Below are 11,768 nucleotides of genomic sequence, written 5' to 3' on the forward strand. Positions count from 1 at the left end.
CACAGACCATTCCTGAATTTCTTCATTACACAACCTTCACCTCAGTGACAGTTCTCTGCATCTCAAGGGCTGCAGAAGACAAACAATACCTCTGGAAGAGGCAAAGAGAAAGTAGGAGAAGGGAAGGCCTCACACCCAGAGTGCTCCACTGACTTCCTGTGACCTCTGCCCTTTCAGTGCCACTCACTTGAAGGAACAACCTTGCCCAGCCTCTCCTATGTCTCTGCCTATTACCTGTCAGGTCCAAACTCCTGGCTGGGCAAGGAGAGACAGCCATGCTGCTGGACCAACTTCCTGCTGAGCTGACCACAGTGGTATATGGGTTCCTGCTTCTTCCATTCCAGATCCAGGGTAAGATTCCTGCAGAGGGTGGGTCAGGAATATAGGGACCAGGGTGAGATCTGACACATTGTGTAGAGCAGAGTTGGATGTTGGAGCAGGGAGGGATGAAGGGACAGGTAGAGATGACAGATAATAGTGTGGGAAAATTGCGCTACATGTCTAGAGTGGTGAGCATATAGGTCAGAGGGGGTCATAGATGCCTGAGGACACAAAGGAGTGAGCCCAATATGAAAGAGTCTGAGGTGCACTGACACGTGCCAGACAGACTCAAGGATTCTGGACATTTCTCTTCTCTATGTGTTGTTGTAGCTATAGCTGTAACTGCTACTAAATCTGCTCATGCAACTGTCATTCACACTATCCTCTGTCCCTGAATGGGGCTCCTTCATCACCAGGGAAGCATCTTGGCATGGTCTAATAGGACCTGGTTTCTGGTTCTGGAAGAGCTATACCTCCCCAGAAACACATAATAAACTTGAACTGAGATGCCCCTGGGTTATTTCACCTATGTATGAATTCTGGGCAATGGCTTGGCTTGGCTTCTATGGCAAAGGGAATATGCCCTGTGCCTGCCACAGACTTCCCAGGACCTTTTCAGGAGTTCATACCCCCAGAGAATTCTATCCAGAAATGTATGTGCAATCTTTGATTCCCCTCACCCCAGACCAAGCTGGGATGGGCCCTGATGAACTCTCCTACCCTCTCCTGTTTAACCTGCCCTAAGTTTCCTCACCTCACCCACGGCCTAGTCCTACCAGATTCATTCCCTTGCCTGCTCTTGATCAGGCTGTGGCTGTGATTCTGAGATAATGAGTCCAAGATAACAAATGTTTATATCAGCAAGAACTGGTCATGAAAATCTTGTTATCCAGAGATCTGGGATACAAAATCTGTTCATTCAAGGGTCACTTTTTGCCTCTGCATAGCTAGCTTCCTCATACCATTTCATCAGGGGCTTGAAGCAACATGCAAGTAGCTGGTCTCTAACAGGAACCTATGAGCAATGCTTATCCTTTTCTGAACATGAGTGGCCACAGTAAGGTCCAGGGTCAGAGTGGAGACAACATGGAGATCAGTGGTGTGTCTCTAGACTTGGAAAGATATTGGGAAGTTGATGTCAATGGTGTCTATTTATGGTTACTATTTTGGCTTCAGCCATACCAGGTGATATGAAACTTTATGATTCACAATTAGCTCCTGGAGAGTTCTTAAGGCAAGGAGATTTGTGAATTTCTGCAACCTGAAGGTGATACTGGGAGACAGTTCCAATGGAGGTGGATTGGTACTGATAACAAAATAGCCAGAGATTGTGAGCCTGGTTGGATGCCTCAAAACACCTGAAGGAGCAGGCATTTTGGGGCTACCAAATGTGAGCACACATGAAAGGATTCTGTCTGAAGGTAGGAAAAAGAATTCAATGTATGATCATCCACTTAAACAAGTATCATGATTATACAAGCCAGGTTGATGTGGACCATAAGATGATTTCCAGTGGCCTCCTTCCTCCTTGATCCCCAACACAAGCAGACCAGGGATTTCATGATGTAATCAGACTCTGTTACTCTCTCCTTGCAGCCCTCATTTCTTCTTGACATTTTCATTACCTCCAGTGTGAGTTTCCTGAGAATTGGAAATGTTCAATCCAATCCTCAGAATCCAGCTAGTATCTCGTAAAACCTGTTAGGTCACTGGAATTGATGCTTATCATCCTATTACCCAACACCCAAGCTAGAAGCTCCTAGGACTTAATGATGGTGCCAAGATCCAAAGAACCTCAGGGAGCCTGCCTGGTAGGAAGGTCAGTGAAAACAGTGGTGTTGGAGCACAGTCATGCAGACAGAATGTATGTGAAGCCATTGAACCTGCAGGTCAGAGGACCTTGCCAGGCTGAGCTGTGGGTGGCATAGAGCCAACAGGAGCCACAATGTGAGTGTCTGCTGATGGGGCCAACCAATCCTGATGTGCATCCCTCTACCCACAGGCCAGGATCCAGCCAGCCCCATCAGGACCACACACACCGGGCAGGTGCAGGACAGCCTCATCCATGTGAATGAAAACAATGTGGGAGTGCACACCTTCCTGGGCATTCCCTTTGCCAAGCCACCTGTAGGACCACTGCGGTTTGCCCCTCCAGAGCCCCCTGAGCCTTGGAGTGGTGTGAGGGATGCCACATCCCACCCAGCCATATAAGCTTTTGTAGGTGAGAATCTCTGGGTAGGATGGACACCCTGGACTAGGCTCAGTGTTTCTTCCATGTAAAGCCCACATTCCTTCTGCATTGGAGCATTTCCCATGTCAATTTTTCCAATGTATTTGCTGGAATTCAGTGGTGGAGCAGTTTTGCCAGGCTCATAGCTCTGGCTTTGCATATGAACAGTGCTAGCACCAGGTGCTAAACACAGAGATATACTTGTGCCATGACTTGTTTCATGCCAACTGTTCTCTGCTACCAGGGGAGGTGTCCCTGGGAAAGATCCATCTTGGCTGGATGGGCCTGACGAAGCTCCTGGTCCGGCAGCAGATGCTACAGATCCCTGAGGAAGGCAGCAGTGGGGGCTCCTTGGAGAAGCCAAGCTCCACACTCACTGTGCCTACTCAAAGGGCCAGGTGCCACTTGTTAAGGAAAAATGTATGTGCTTCCAACTGGAGCCATGTTGAAAGGAATGTGGTTCCCTTGGGGTTTGGATTTGGATTTCAGCAATTTCCTACTACCCTATGTGTAACTGAAGTCCATTCAGTCATACTACACTGGTGAGGTTGAAGTAACCCTGGCCAGGCTTTAATTGGCACAGATAGAAGGCATAAATGCCAATCCTTGCACCCAGTGATCCTAGAAGAATCTATGAGTTATGATTTCCAAGCCAAAGTGGGGAGGGAAATCCAATGCAACCAACAGAGTGAAGGCTTCCTGGAAGTCAGAGCTCTCTCATAGGTTGAAATGGAGATCCTTATGCATCCCAAGCCTGTGGCCTGCTCATTGGTTGGAAGACACATATATAAACAGGGCACCAGTGCAGCAGAAGGTCACAGTGGCTGGGAACAAATCTAGCCTCAAAGTTAGAATTTTGACCAGGAGAAAAACGCTGGAATAATTGTCTTCTATTGTAACCAGGAGTCTGCAAAATTCTGATATAATGAATACACAGAAGATGGTGAAGCTAACTATACCTTCTTTTTCCATGTCTAAAGACTGACTTTATCTCAACATCTATTCACCTGCCAGTGCCCAGGAGGGTCCTAACCTGCCTGTGAGTGTCAGGACTTGGTTGTGCTTTGTTGGAAAACATTTCTTCTGAAAGAGTCTCAGAACATTTCTTCTGAAAGACTCTCAGTAGTGACAAAAACAACCTGGATTGTGAGGCAAGGTGGATCATAATGAGGTTTCATTATCAGGTTCCAAACACCATTTGCAAGATAGGGTGGCTAATGAATGATAGGAGATGCAATTCCTAACTACTCCCATAGATTAAAGGCCTTGGTTCTTTAATCAAACAAGAAATCATTTGACGAACCTGAGGAACCTAAGTGCTGAACTTTGAGGACACCCAAATTTTGAATTATCTATTTTGCCAATGCTAGTATGTGATTCTTTTTGATTCATATTAAAGTGAAACAATCAGGAAAATGCACTTTCCTTTTCCCTTTAGATGGGCAACAGAGTACAGACCAATACTTCACTCTTGGAGCCATTAATTTGGACTTGGATTCCTGGAGTGGACCTCAAGGCTAGTGATTAAACTTGGAGCTTTTACCCAGGGCAATGTTCAGGAGGTCCTGAGGGAATTCTATGTTGGCAACTTCCCATAGCCAAAGCCATGGACACTGTAATGGACTTGAGAGGTAGGATTGGGGCTGAATGAGAATCAATGACAGCTGTTTTGACTTTCCCAGGTGAAGGTGTGGGTCCATGGTGGTGCACTGGTTACAGGTATGGCTGCCGTTTATGATGGATCCAGGCTGGCAGCAACTGAAGATGTGCTGGTGCTCACTATCCAGTATTACCTGGGAATCCTGGGCTTCTTCAGGTGAGCCTTGGATTGAGCTGGGCAGGGCCAAGCAAAGCTGGGATGGCCCTGTGACCCTTGTCTCTGCCACTTCTCAGCACTGGAGACCAGCATGCCACTGGAAACTGGGGCTTCCTGGACCAAGTGGCCGCCCTACTCTGGGTCCAGCAGAATATCGCCCACTTTGGAGGCAACCCCAACCGTGTCACCATTTTTGAAGAGTCTGCAGGTGGCACAAGTGTGTCCTCACATGTTGTGTCCCCCATGTCCCAAGGACTCTTCCATGGTGCCATCATGGAGAGTGGGGTGGCCCTGATGCCAGACCTCATCTCCAGCTCCTCTGAACCAGTCTCCTCAGTGAGTGCCCTCAGCTGCTCTGGTCCAAACCCCCTGTGTTTCCCCTCACGTAAGAGCCCCTGGTTCACTCTGCTTGCTTGGGACAAAAAGGACCATGAAGATAGCTTGGGAACTTCTCAGGAATTGCATCCACACCTTTTAGCCTCACAGAGGTTGAGCGTGGTCTGTGGCCAGCAAGGCTATACCCAGATTCTCCCACATGGACATAACCATGTAAGCAAGGGGGATGAACCCTCCAACTAATGTCCTCCAACTAATGTCCTAATGCATCATGAAAGTGGGAACAATTTCACACCTACAGCAATCCACACTGTAAACCCAAAGAGATTTGGAGTAACTTACATTAGTCTGGGTTTGGGAAAACCTCTCTTCCTACTTCAGAGGGTAAGGCAGATTCTGCCTGGTTGCTTTCCAGATGGTAACCAACCTATCTGCTTGTGAGCAGCTTGACTCAGAGGCCCTGGTGCACTGCCTCTGTGGCAAAAGTGAAGAGGAAATGGTGGCTGTTATCAAGGTCAGGCTGAATGGTGGGAGTGGTAGACAGGCAGGCAAAACCTGCCCAATTCTCCATGGGAAAAGGAATACAGGGGGTGAATCACCAGTTCTAATACTCTGAACCAATGATTCTTCTCCTGCCCCCTGAATACAAAATGAAAATTAAGACGGGCTAACACAAGTGTTGAATCTCTTGGGATGTGTGTGGGAGAGAAAGCTGGAAAGCAATAGGGTGGAAGGAACAAAAGGACATTAGGAAATACGTGGTATATGATCTTAAATCGTGGTTATGAACCATGGATCATCCTCCTCAGACCTTCAAGATCATCCCTGGAGTGGTGGCTGGGGCCTTCTTACCCAGGCACCCAAAGGAACTGCTGGCCTCTGCTGACTTCCACCATCATTGGTGTCAACAATGAAGAGTATGCTGGCTTCTTCACCTGGTAAGACTTAATTCTAACTTAGTAGTCTGAGGAGCTCTTCTGTCAAGTGTGTGAGTGGCAGGAGGGGCATGGTGAGACCAGAGCATGATATCTTCATGACCGCACAATTCCACTACCAAATTGTCTCCTCTCCTCACCACTCAGATCTTGGGATTTCTTGACACCATAAAGCAATAAATAGAAGGAGCTTGTCAGCTGTTATGCAGAACACGGTAGGACGCATGGTAAGGATCAGGACAGCTGCCCCAATGGATGGGACCCCACAAGGTATTTGTAAACATATTAACCTCCAGGAATAAAGGATTGGATATGTGGGTGTTTGTGGCAGGGTTACACCAGAGCTTGATTCTTTCCCTCCTATACTAATAATGTCCCACCCCAGGTGCCATCCCTCCATCCTGAAGCTGCCCCCTCCCTGCCACTGCACTCCTGCCTAGCCTGACTCTCTCTGATCTTCTTGGCACAGAACTTGCCTGCTGAGTGTGCTCACCTGCTGATGGAAGAGTACATAGGGGACACCGAGGACCTCCAGACCCTCCAAGCCCAGTTCCAAAACATGATGGGGGACTTCATGTTCGTGATACCTGCACTGCAAGTAGCACATTTTCAGCGTGAGTACATCTGTAGCTGAGGCCTGACTGTGCAGCAGGCAGCTCTGTGATGTCTAAGTCCCCACCCATGTCTCAGTAGCAGCAAATTCTCACAACTACTCTAAGACACAGGCACCACTGGCACTTTGAACAAGTAGAAACGTAGTCAGTGTCTAGTTCAAGATCACACAAATAGGAAATACAAGTCATAATTTAACCAAAGTCTTTCCCATTGGGGTCACCAGGAAGATGGCAGGGATATACAATTCTTGGCCTCAAAGCCCATCCTAGAAATCAGAGAATGTATCACTGACTGTGATGAGCACCTTTGGTCTTTGCAAGGCCTCCTCCTGCCTGAGGCTTCTCACTTCACACTCCAGATTCCAGCCAGCTTCAGCCTAGCTATTTATCACCAAAGGCGAGGGAGGACAGCTACAATTGAGGTGTTCTGACATTCTGGTTTGTCTACACTTCTAGGTTCTAATGTCCCGTCTACTTCTATGTATTCCAACATCCTCACAGCCTATTCAAAGACCTCAGGCCCCCACATGTGAAGGCTGATCAAGATGATGAGGTTGAGTTTGTCCTCAGGTCTTCCTTGTATGGCAGCAGCCATGAGTCTTCTTATTTTCCATGAGCTAGAATAGGCCACACCAGGATCCCTCCAAGGTGATTTTCCTCATGGTCTACATAAGGAAACTGAAACTCAGAGAGAGGACAAGATCAAGTGTCCAAAATCTTACCATTCAAGCTGGGCGCCAGTGGCTCACACCTGTCATCCTAGCTACTCAGGAGGCTGAGATCTGAGGATCACAGTTCAAAGTCAGCCCGGCAGGAAAGTCCGTGAGACTCTTATCTCCAACAAACCACTAGAAAATGGAAATGGCACTGTGGCTCAAGCGGCAGAGCACTCGCCTTGAGCTGAAGAGCGCAAGGACAGCGCCCAAGCCCAGAGTTTAAGCCCCACGACCCACAAAAAAAAAGAAAAAAATCTTACCATTCAAAAGGCTGCAGATGTTTAGAATTCAAGCCTTTCTTTCCCCACGCAGCCTGTGCTCCTAACACCTGTCCATAAGGTGTCAGACATAAGTACAGAATGCATAGTTGGCAGTTATCAAAGTCCTTAAATTATCCCCAGGGACTGAGAGTAGAAATATCCTCTAGTCCAGGAATACACATTGGCATATATTCAGCTAGAGGCTGGGATGAATAATGGAAGGTTGTGCAACGGGAGTGCCTGATACTGGGTGAGGCAGAGGGAAAGGATCAGACTTGCTAAAGAGGATTAGACTATAATTAAATGGAGGGTGGAGAGCAGGAATAGACACTCTGAATTGTCCAAAGTGTGGACCCTTGTTCTCCTCTGTGCAGCTGACTTTTCTGAGGAGGAAGAGCTACTGAGCAGAAAATGATGAAGTACTGGGCCAACTTTGCTGCAATGGGTGAGATAATTCACCTAACCCTGTCTGTCTGGAATGAGGTCCATCTAGTGATCTCCTTGTGGCAACTCATGGGCCTTCATGATCCTTAATTACATGACAGCTCCCCCTCAAACCCAGGACTCACTCACACAGAGACAGTGCATTGTCGGTACAAGCCACTCTCTCTTGCCCGAGAGATCTCAAAGGTGGACCACAGCTTTGTGGAAACATCAGGACTCACCTCTCTGAGGTGGCTCTGAGCCATAAATAACAGACACTAGGCCTTGTTTTCCTATATCAGAACAGTTTCTCTCATTCCCCTACTCCTGACCTTTGGGATGCGTGGTATTACCCTAATGAGGTGATTGGGTCCAGGCCCACAAGGACTTAGAATGACCCTCACCCCTCCTCCTGGGAGGGTGTGTCCACAAGAACCCTAACAGCGAGGACCTGCTCCACTGGCCCACCTTTGACCAGAATGAGCTGGACATCCATCCTGCTGTGGGCCAGGCCCTGAAGGCCTCCAGGGTGAAGTTCTGGACCAAGACCCTGCCCCAGAAGAGCCAGCAGCTCAAGGGCATTAAGCAGAAGCACCTAGAGCTATAGTGGTCTATGTTAGGAGAGGTGAACTTGATTTTAGGTAGCTTCAACATGAGGTGGCCTCCAATTTACAATGAAATAGGGACTGACTGGATCGTTCATTCACTTAGCCATTCACCCTCTTTATGCAGCCAGCCAGCCAACCAACCAATACTTATGAACAACTGCCTGCGTGACGTTCATGACCAACTGCCTGAGCATTCTCTTGTTAGACACACTCAGTAAATGCTCCCAAGGCAATGAACCCCTATGGTGCTTACTGTCTTCCATTCCCCACTGTGCCTGATCCCCTTTCTTTCTTGCTCATCTCATCTCTTCAACCTCTGTCTGCTCCATGACATCAGCCTTTCTTGAAATGAAGATGTTCTAAGCATGTTACCTCTCACATGATGTCAAAATCCCACACTGACCCTTCAGGAAGCCCTATTTTTTTCTAACTCCTAAATACCCAACAGTCAAAAGCATTTCATTTGTAAGTGTCTCTAAGAAACACACACATACACACACACACACACACACACACACATACACACACACACACACACATACACACACACACACACACACACACACACACAGAGGTTCAAGCTAGTGCTTTGTTATGGGTCAACTTACATGCAAGGAAATTTACCCACATCCACTCTCGTATCATGTGTTAAAATGTTTCTTTCAGGGGGTAACAATGTTCAAGAGGAAGTGGAAGTGTACTCATTACCTCACTCATGTAACTGTAACCCTCTGTATAGTATCTCTACAATAAAAAAAATTAAAAAAAAAAATGTTTCTTTCAACTAAAGAAATTTCTTCACACACTTGACAGTTAATTACTTCCTTTTACTCAGCATTTTTCCAAGCATCTGGTTGTGTTTGCTTGTTTTTTATTCCAGTCGTAGGACTTGAACTCAGGGCTTTGCCCTCTAATTTGGCTCTTTCTACTCAATGGTGGATCTCTACAACTTGCACCAACCTCCACTTCTTGCTTTCTGCTGGTTAATTAGACAAAAGAGTCCCAGGAACTTTTCTACCTGGGATAGTTTTGAGCCTTGATCTTCAGATCTGAGCATCCTGAACTACTAGCAGTATAGGCAAGAGCCACTACTGCCTGTCCTAATTGTTTTTAGTTGCTATTGAGATTATATATAATTTGAAAAAAATAATAGCCCAATGTAGTATATCAAACTAAGTGAATTATTTTTGGCTTGTAGTCACTACAATTAAGCCCTGAGAATCAAGTGCACTTCCTTTCTTTTACTGAGGAGTAACTTCTATGAATGCACAAACCACTTTCTGACCACCACAGCTGGATGCACATCTGAGTGTGACACATACTTTGCTATTTTTAATCAAGTTGTTTAGGACACTTTCAAAACTAACTTTATGCAGACACATACTTTCATTTCTTTTGGATTCTATTCTGGGTATTTTATTATTTAATTGGAGACAAAAATATCACTGACTTTCCTGCCTGGGTTGGCTTAGAACTAAGATCCTCTGATCTCAGCCTCCTGAGAATCAAGGATTACAGGTGTGAACCATTGGCAACTGGCTTGTGTCTTTGATGCTTTCTCTCTGTCCCTTTTCATTTGTCTCTCATGTCTAGGTCTATTTCTGTATTTACCCTCTGTTTGTGTCTGCTTCTCTCTCTTTTTCTTTCCCTCTCTCATTCTCTCTCTGTCTCCTCTCTCTTTATATCCTGTTTCTGTCTCCTCAGCTTTGTCCAGAATACCATGTATATATAAATTTTCAACAGCATCCTCAAACATACAGAAATACTTCTATGACCCATCTATTTCATTTTTTTTTACTATTAGCATGGTTACTCTAGATGCCAGGGTCTCTGACTGATGGTGCAGGAAGTGACAGGGCACATGGGACCTTCAGCTTTGCAGTGGTACACAAGAACCATGGCATTAAGAAGCAGCATTGTGTTTTCAGTGAAAATAAAAGAACTTGTTCCTGAACCCTAAACTTCAAGGACTAGACTCTTAGCTCCCCAGACTAGGAGCTACTTAGATTAGGAGAATGAAGGTCAGAGAAAGCTATAGATTCTGAGTAGCCAAATGTCCTGATCCTGAGGTTCCAGACCAATGCCTGGATTTACAAACATTCCAGCATCACTGTCCTGCTATAACCCATGAACTAATGTTATAAGATGAATCATCCCAGAAACCACATTTGGAATATGAAATACTAGAGTCTTTATTACACAATTAACAGGCTGCAGGCAGCCAGTTGTTACAAAGTCCTGCAGTCCTCAAATACATATAACACAGCTAGGAAACATGCTACAAAGGAAAGAAAGAACAAAAAATAATACCAACAAGCCAGTTCAGCTCTCCGAGGGGATGCCATGATAACCAGAGATGAGCTAGGAGATAGGACACAGGACAGGATCACTGAAACATATGGCATGGCATTATGGCCCTGAGCTGGTCCAGACCTAAATAGATCTGCGCAGTGGGCAGGTCCACAGGAATTTCCCAGGCGGCACTGGACTGACAGATTCAGTAACCTATCAGCCAAGTGCCCACCCCTGCCTCCAGGGATCCAGGCACTCCCATCACCTGGGAGGCAGGTGATAGGCAGGGGTGTTTCCCTCCCCCAGCATGAAGACAAGATGCCAGACCCTACCATCCAACCACGTGGCCAATATGGCACTGGCTAGACCTGACTCCTTACTTTAGTACCAAAAGGGAAAGGCTTTGGAGCCAGGTTGTAGGTATTTGCCAGTATTTTGAACCAGATTGAAGAATCAAAGCTAGTTCTCACAGGTTGAGCCTGCCACGTCCTCTGTGAAGTCAGGCTGGGCTGCAGCGCCTGGGACCTGCTTTCTCACTTCATCCTACCAGAATTCTATGTGTTTCACATACTCCCGATTACAGACTTGGCTCCCAGATTACCTGAGAGCCCTGTCTTCTCACAGTTTTACAATCAGCAAGTTCTCTTTCAATGTTTATCAAGTGAGTAAATGACTGCTCTTGATCTAACACACCAGAGTAGCCACAGCTTGGGGATGGATGAACAGAGAGATGGGTCCCTAAGAAATGTCACAGTGACAAGTTATGATTGAATGGACAGCCATTCCTAAATAGGAAGGGGTCCAAACAGACCTTCAGATCAAGAACCTTGAGGGGGAATTGATCATCTATGAGCAATAAGTTCAAGAAGAAATCTCAAAATGAGCATAGTCATACTCCCTGTCTCTGCTCACCTTTACCTAATGGAAGGGGGGAGCCGGGGGCGGGGAAGGGGGAGAACATATTGACCATCTGTGGGATCCTGAGCCTGCATCCAGTAAAACCTTCACCTTAGGGACAATCCCTAGCATCCCAGGGGCTCCAGAAGTTATACAACACCTCTGGAGGAGAGCAAAGGGAAAGCAGGAGAAGGGAAGGCCTCACACTCAGAGTGCTAACAACTGACTTCCGGTGACCACTCCCCTGTAGTGCCACTCACTTGCAGGAACAACCTTGCCCAGCCTCTCCTAGGTCTCCGCCTACTCCATATCAGGTCCAA

At 46.6% G+C, this 11,768-nt stretch overlaps 1 pseudogene; it reads left to right on the forward strand.

The window, feature by feature from the left end:
* The first annotated feature begins 275 nt into the window (after positions 1-275).
* Positions 276-8,258, forward strand: LOC138807090 (acylcarnitine hydrolase-like; annotated as a pseudogene).
* Positions 8,259-11,768: the final 3,510 nt, after the last annotated feature.

Source organism: Dipodomys merriami, unplaced genomic scaffold, assembly GCF_024711535.1.
Source record: "Dipodomys merriami isolate MVZ:Mamm:240054 unplaced genomic scaffold, mDipMer1.0.p SCAF_41, whole genome shotgun sequence".
Lineage (NCBI taxonomy): Eukaryota > Metazoa > Chordata > Mammalia > Rodentia > Heteromyidae > Dipodomys > Dipodomys merriami.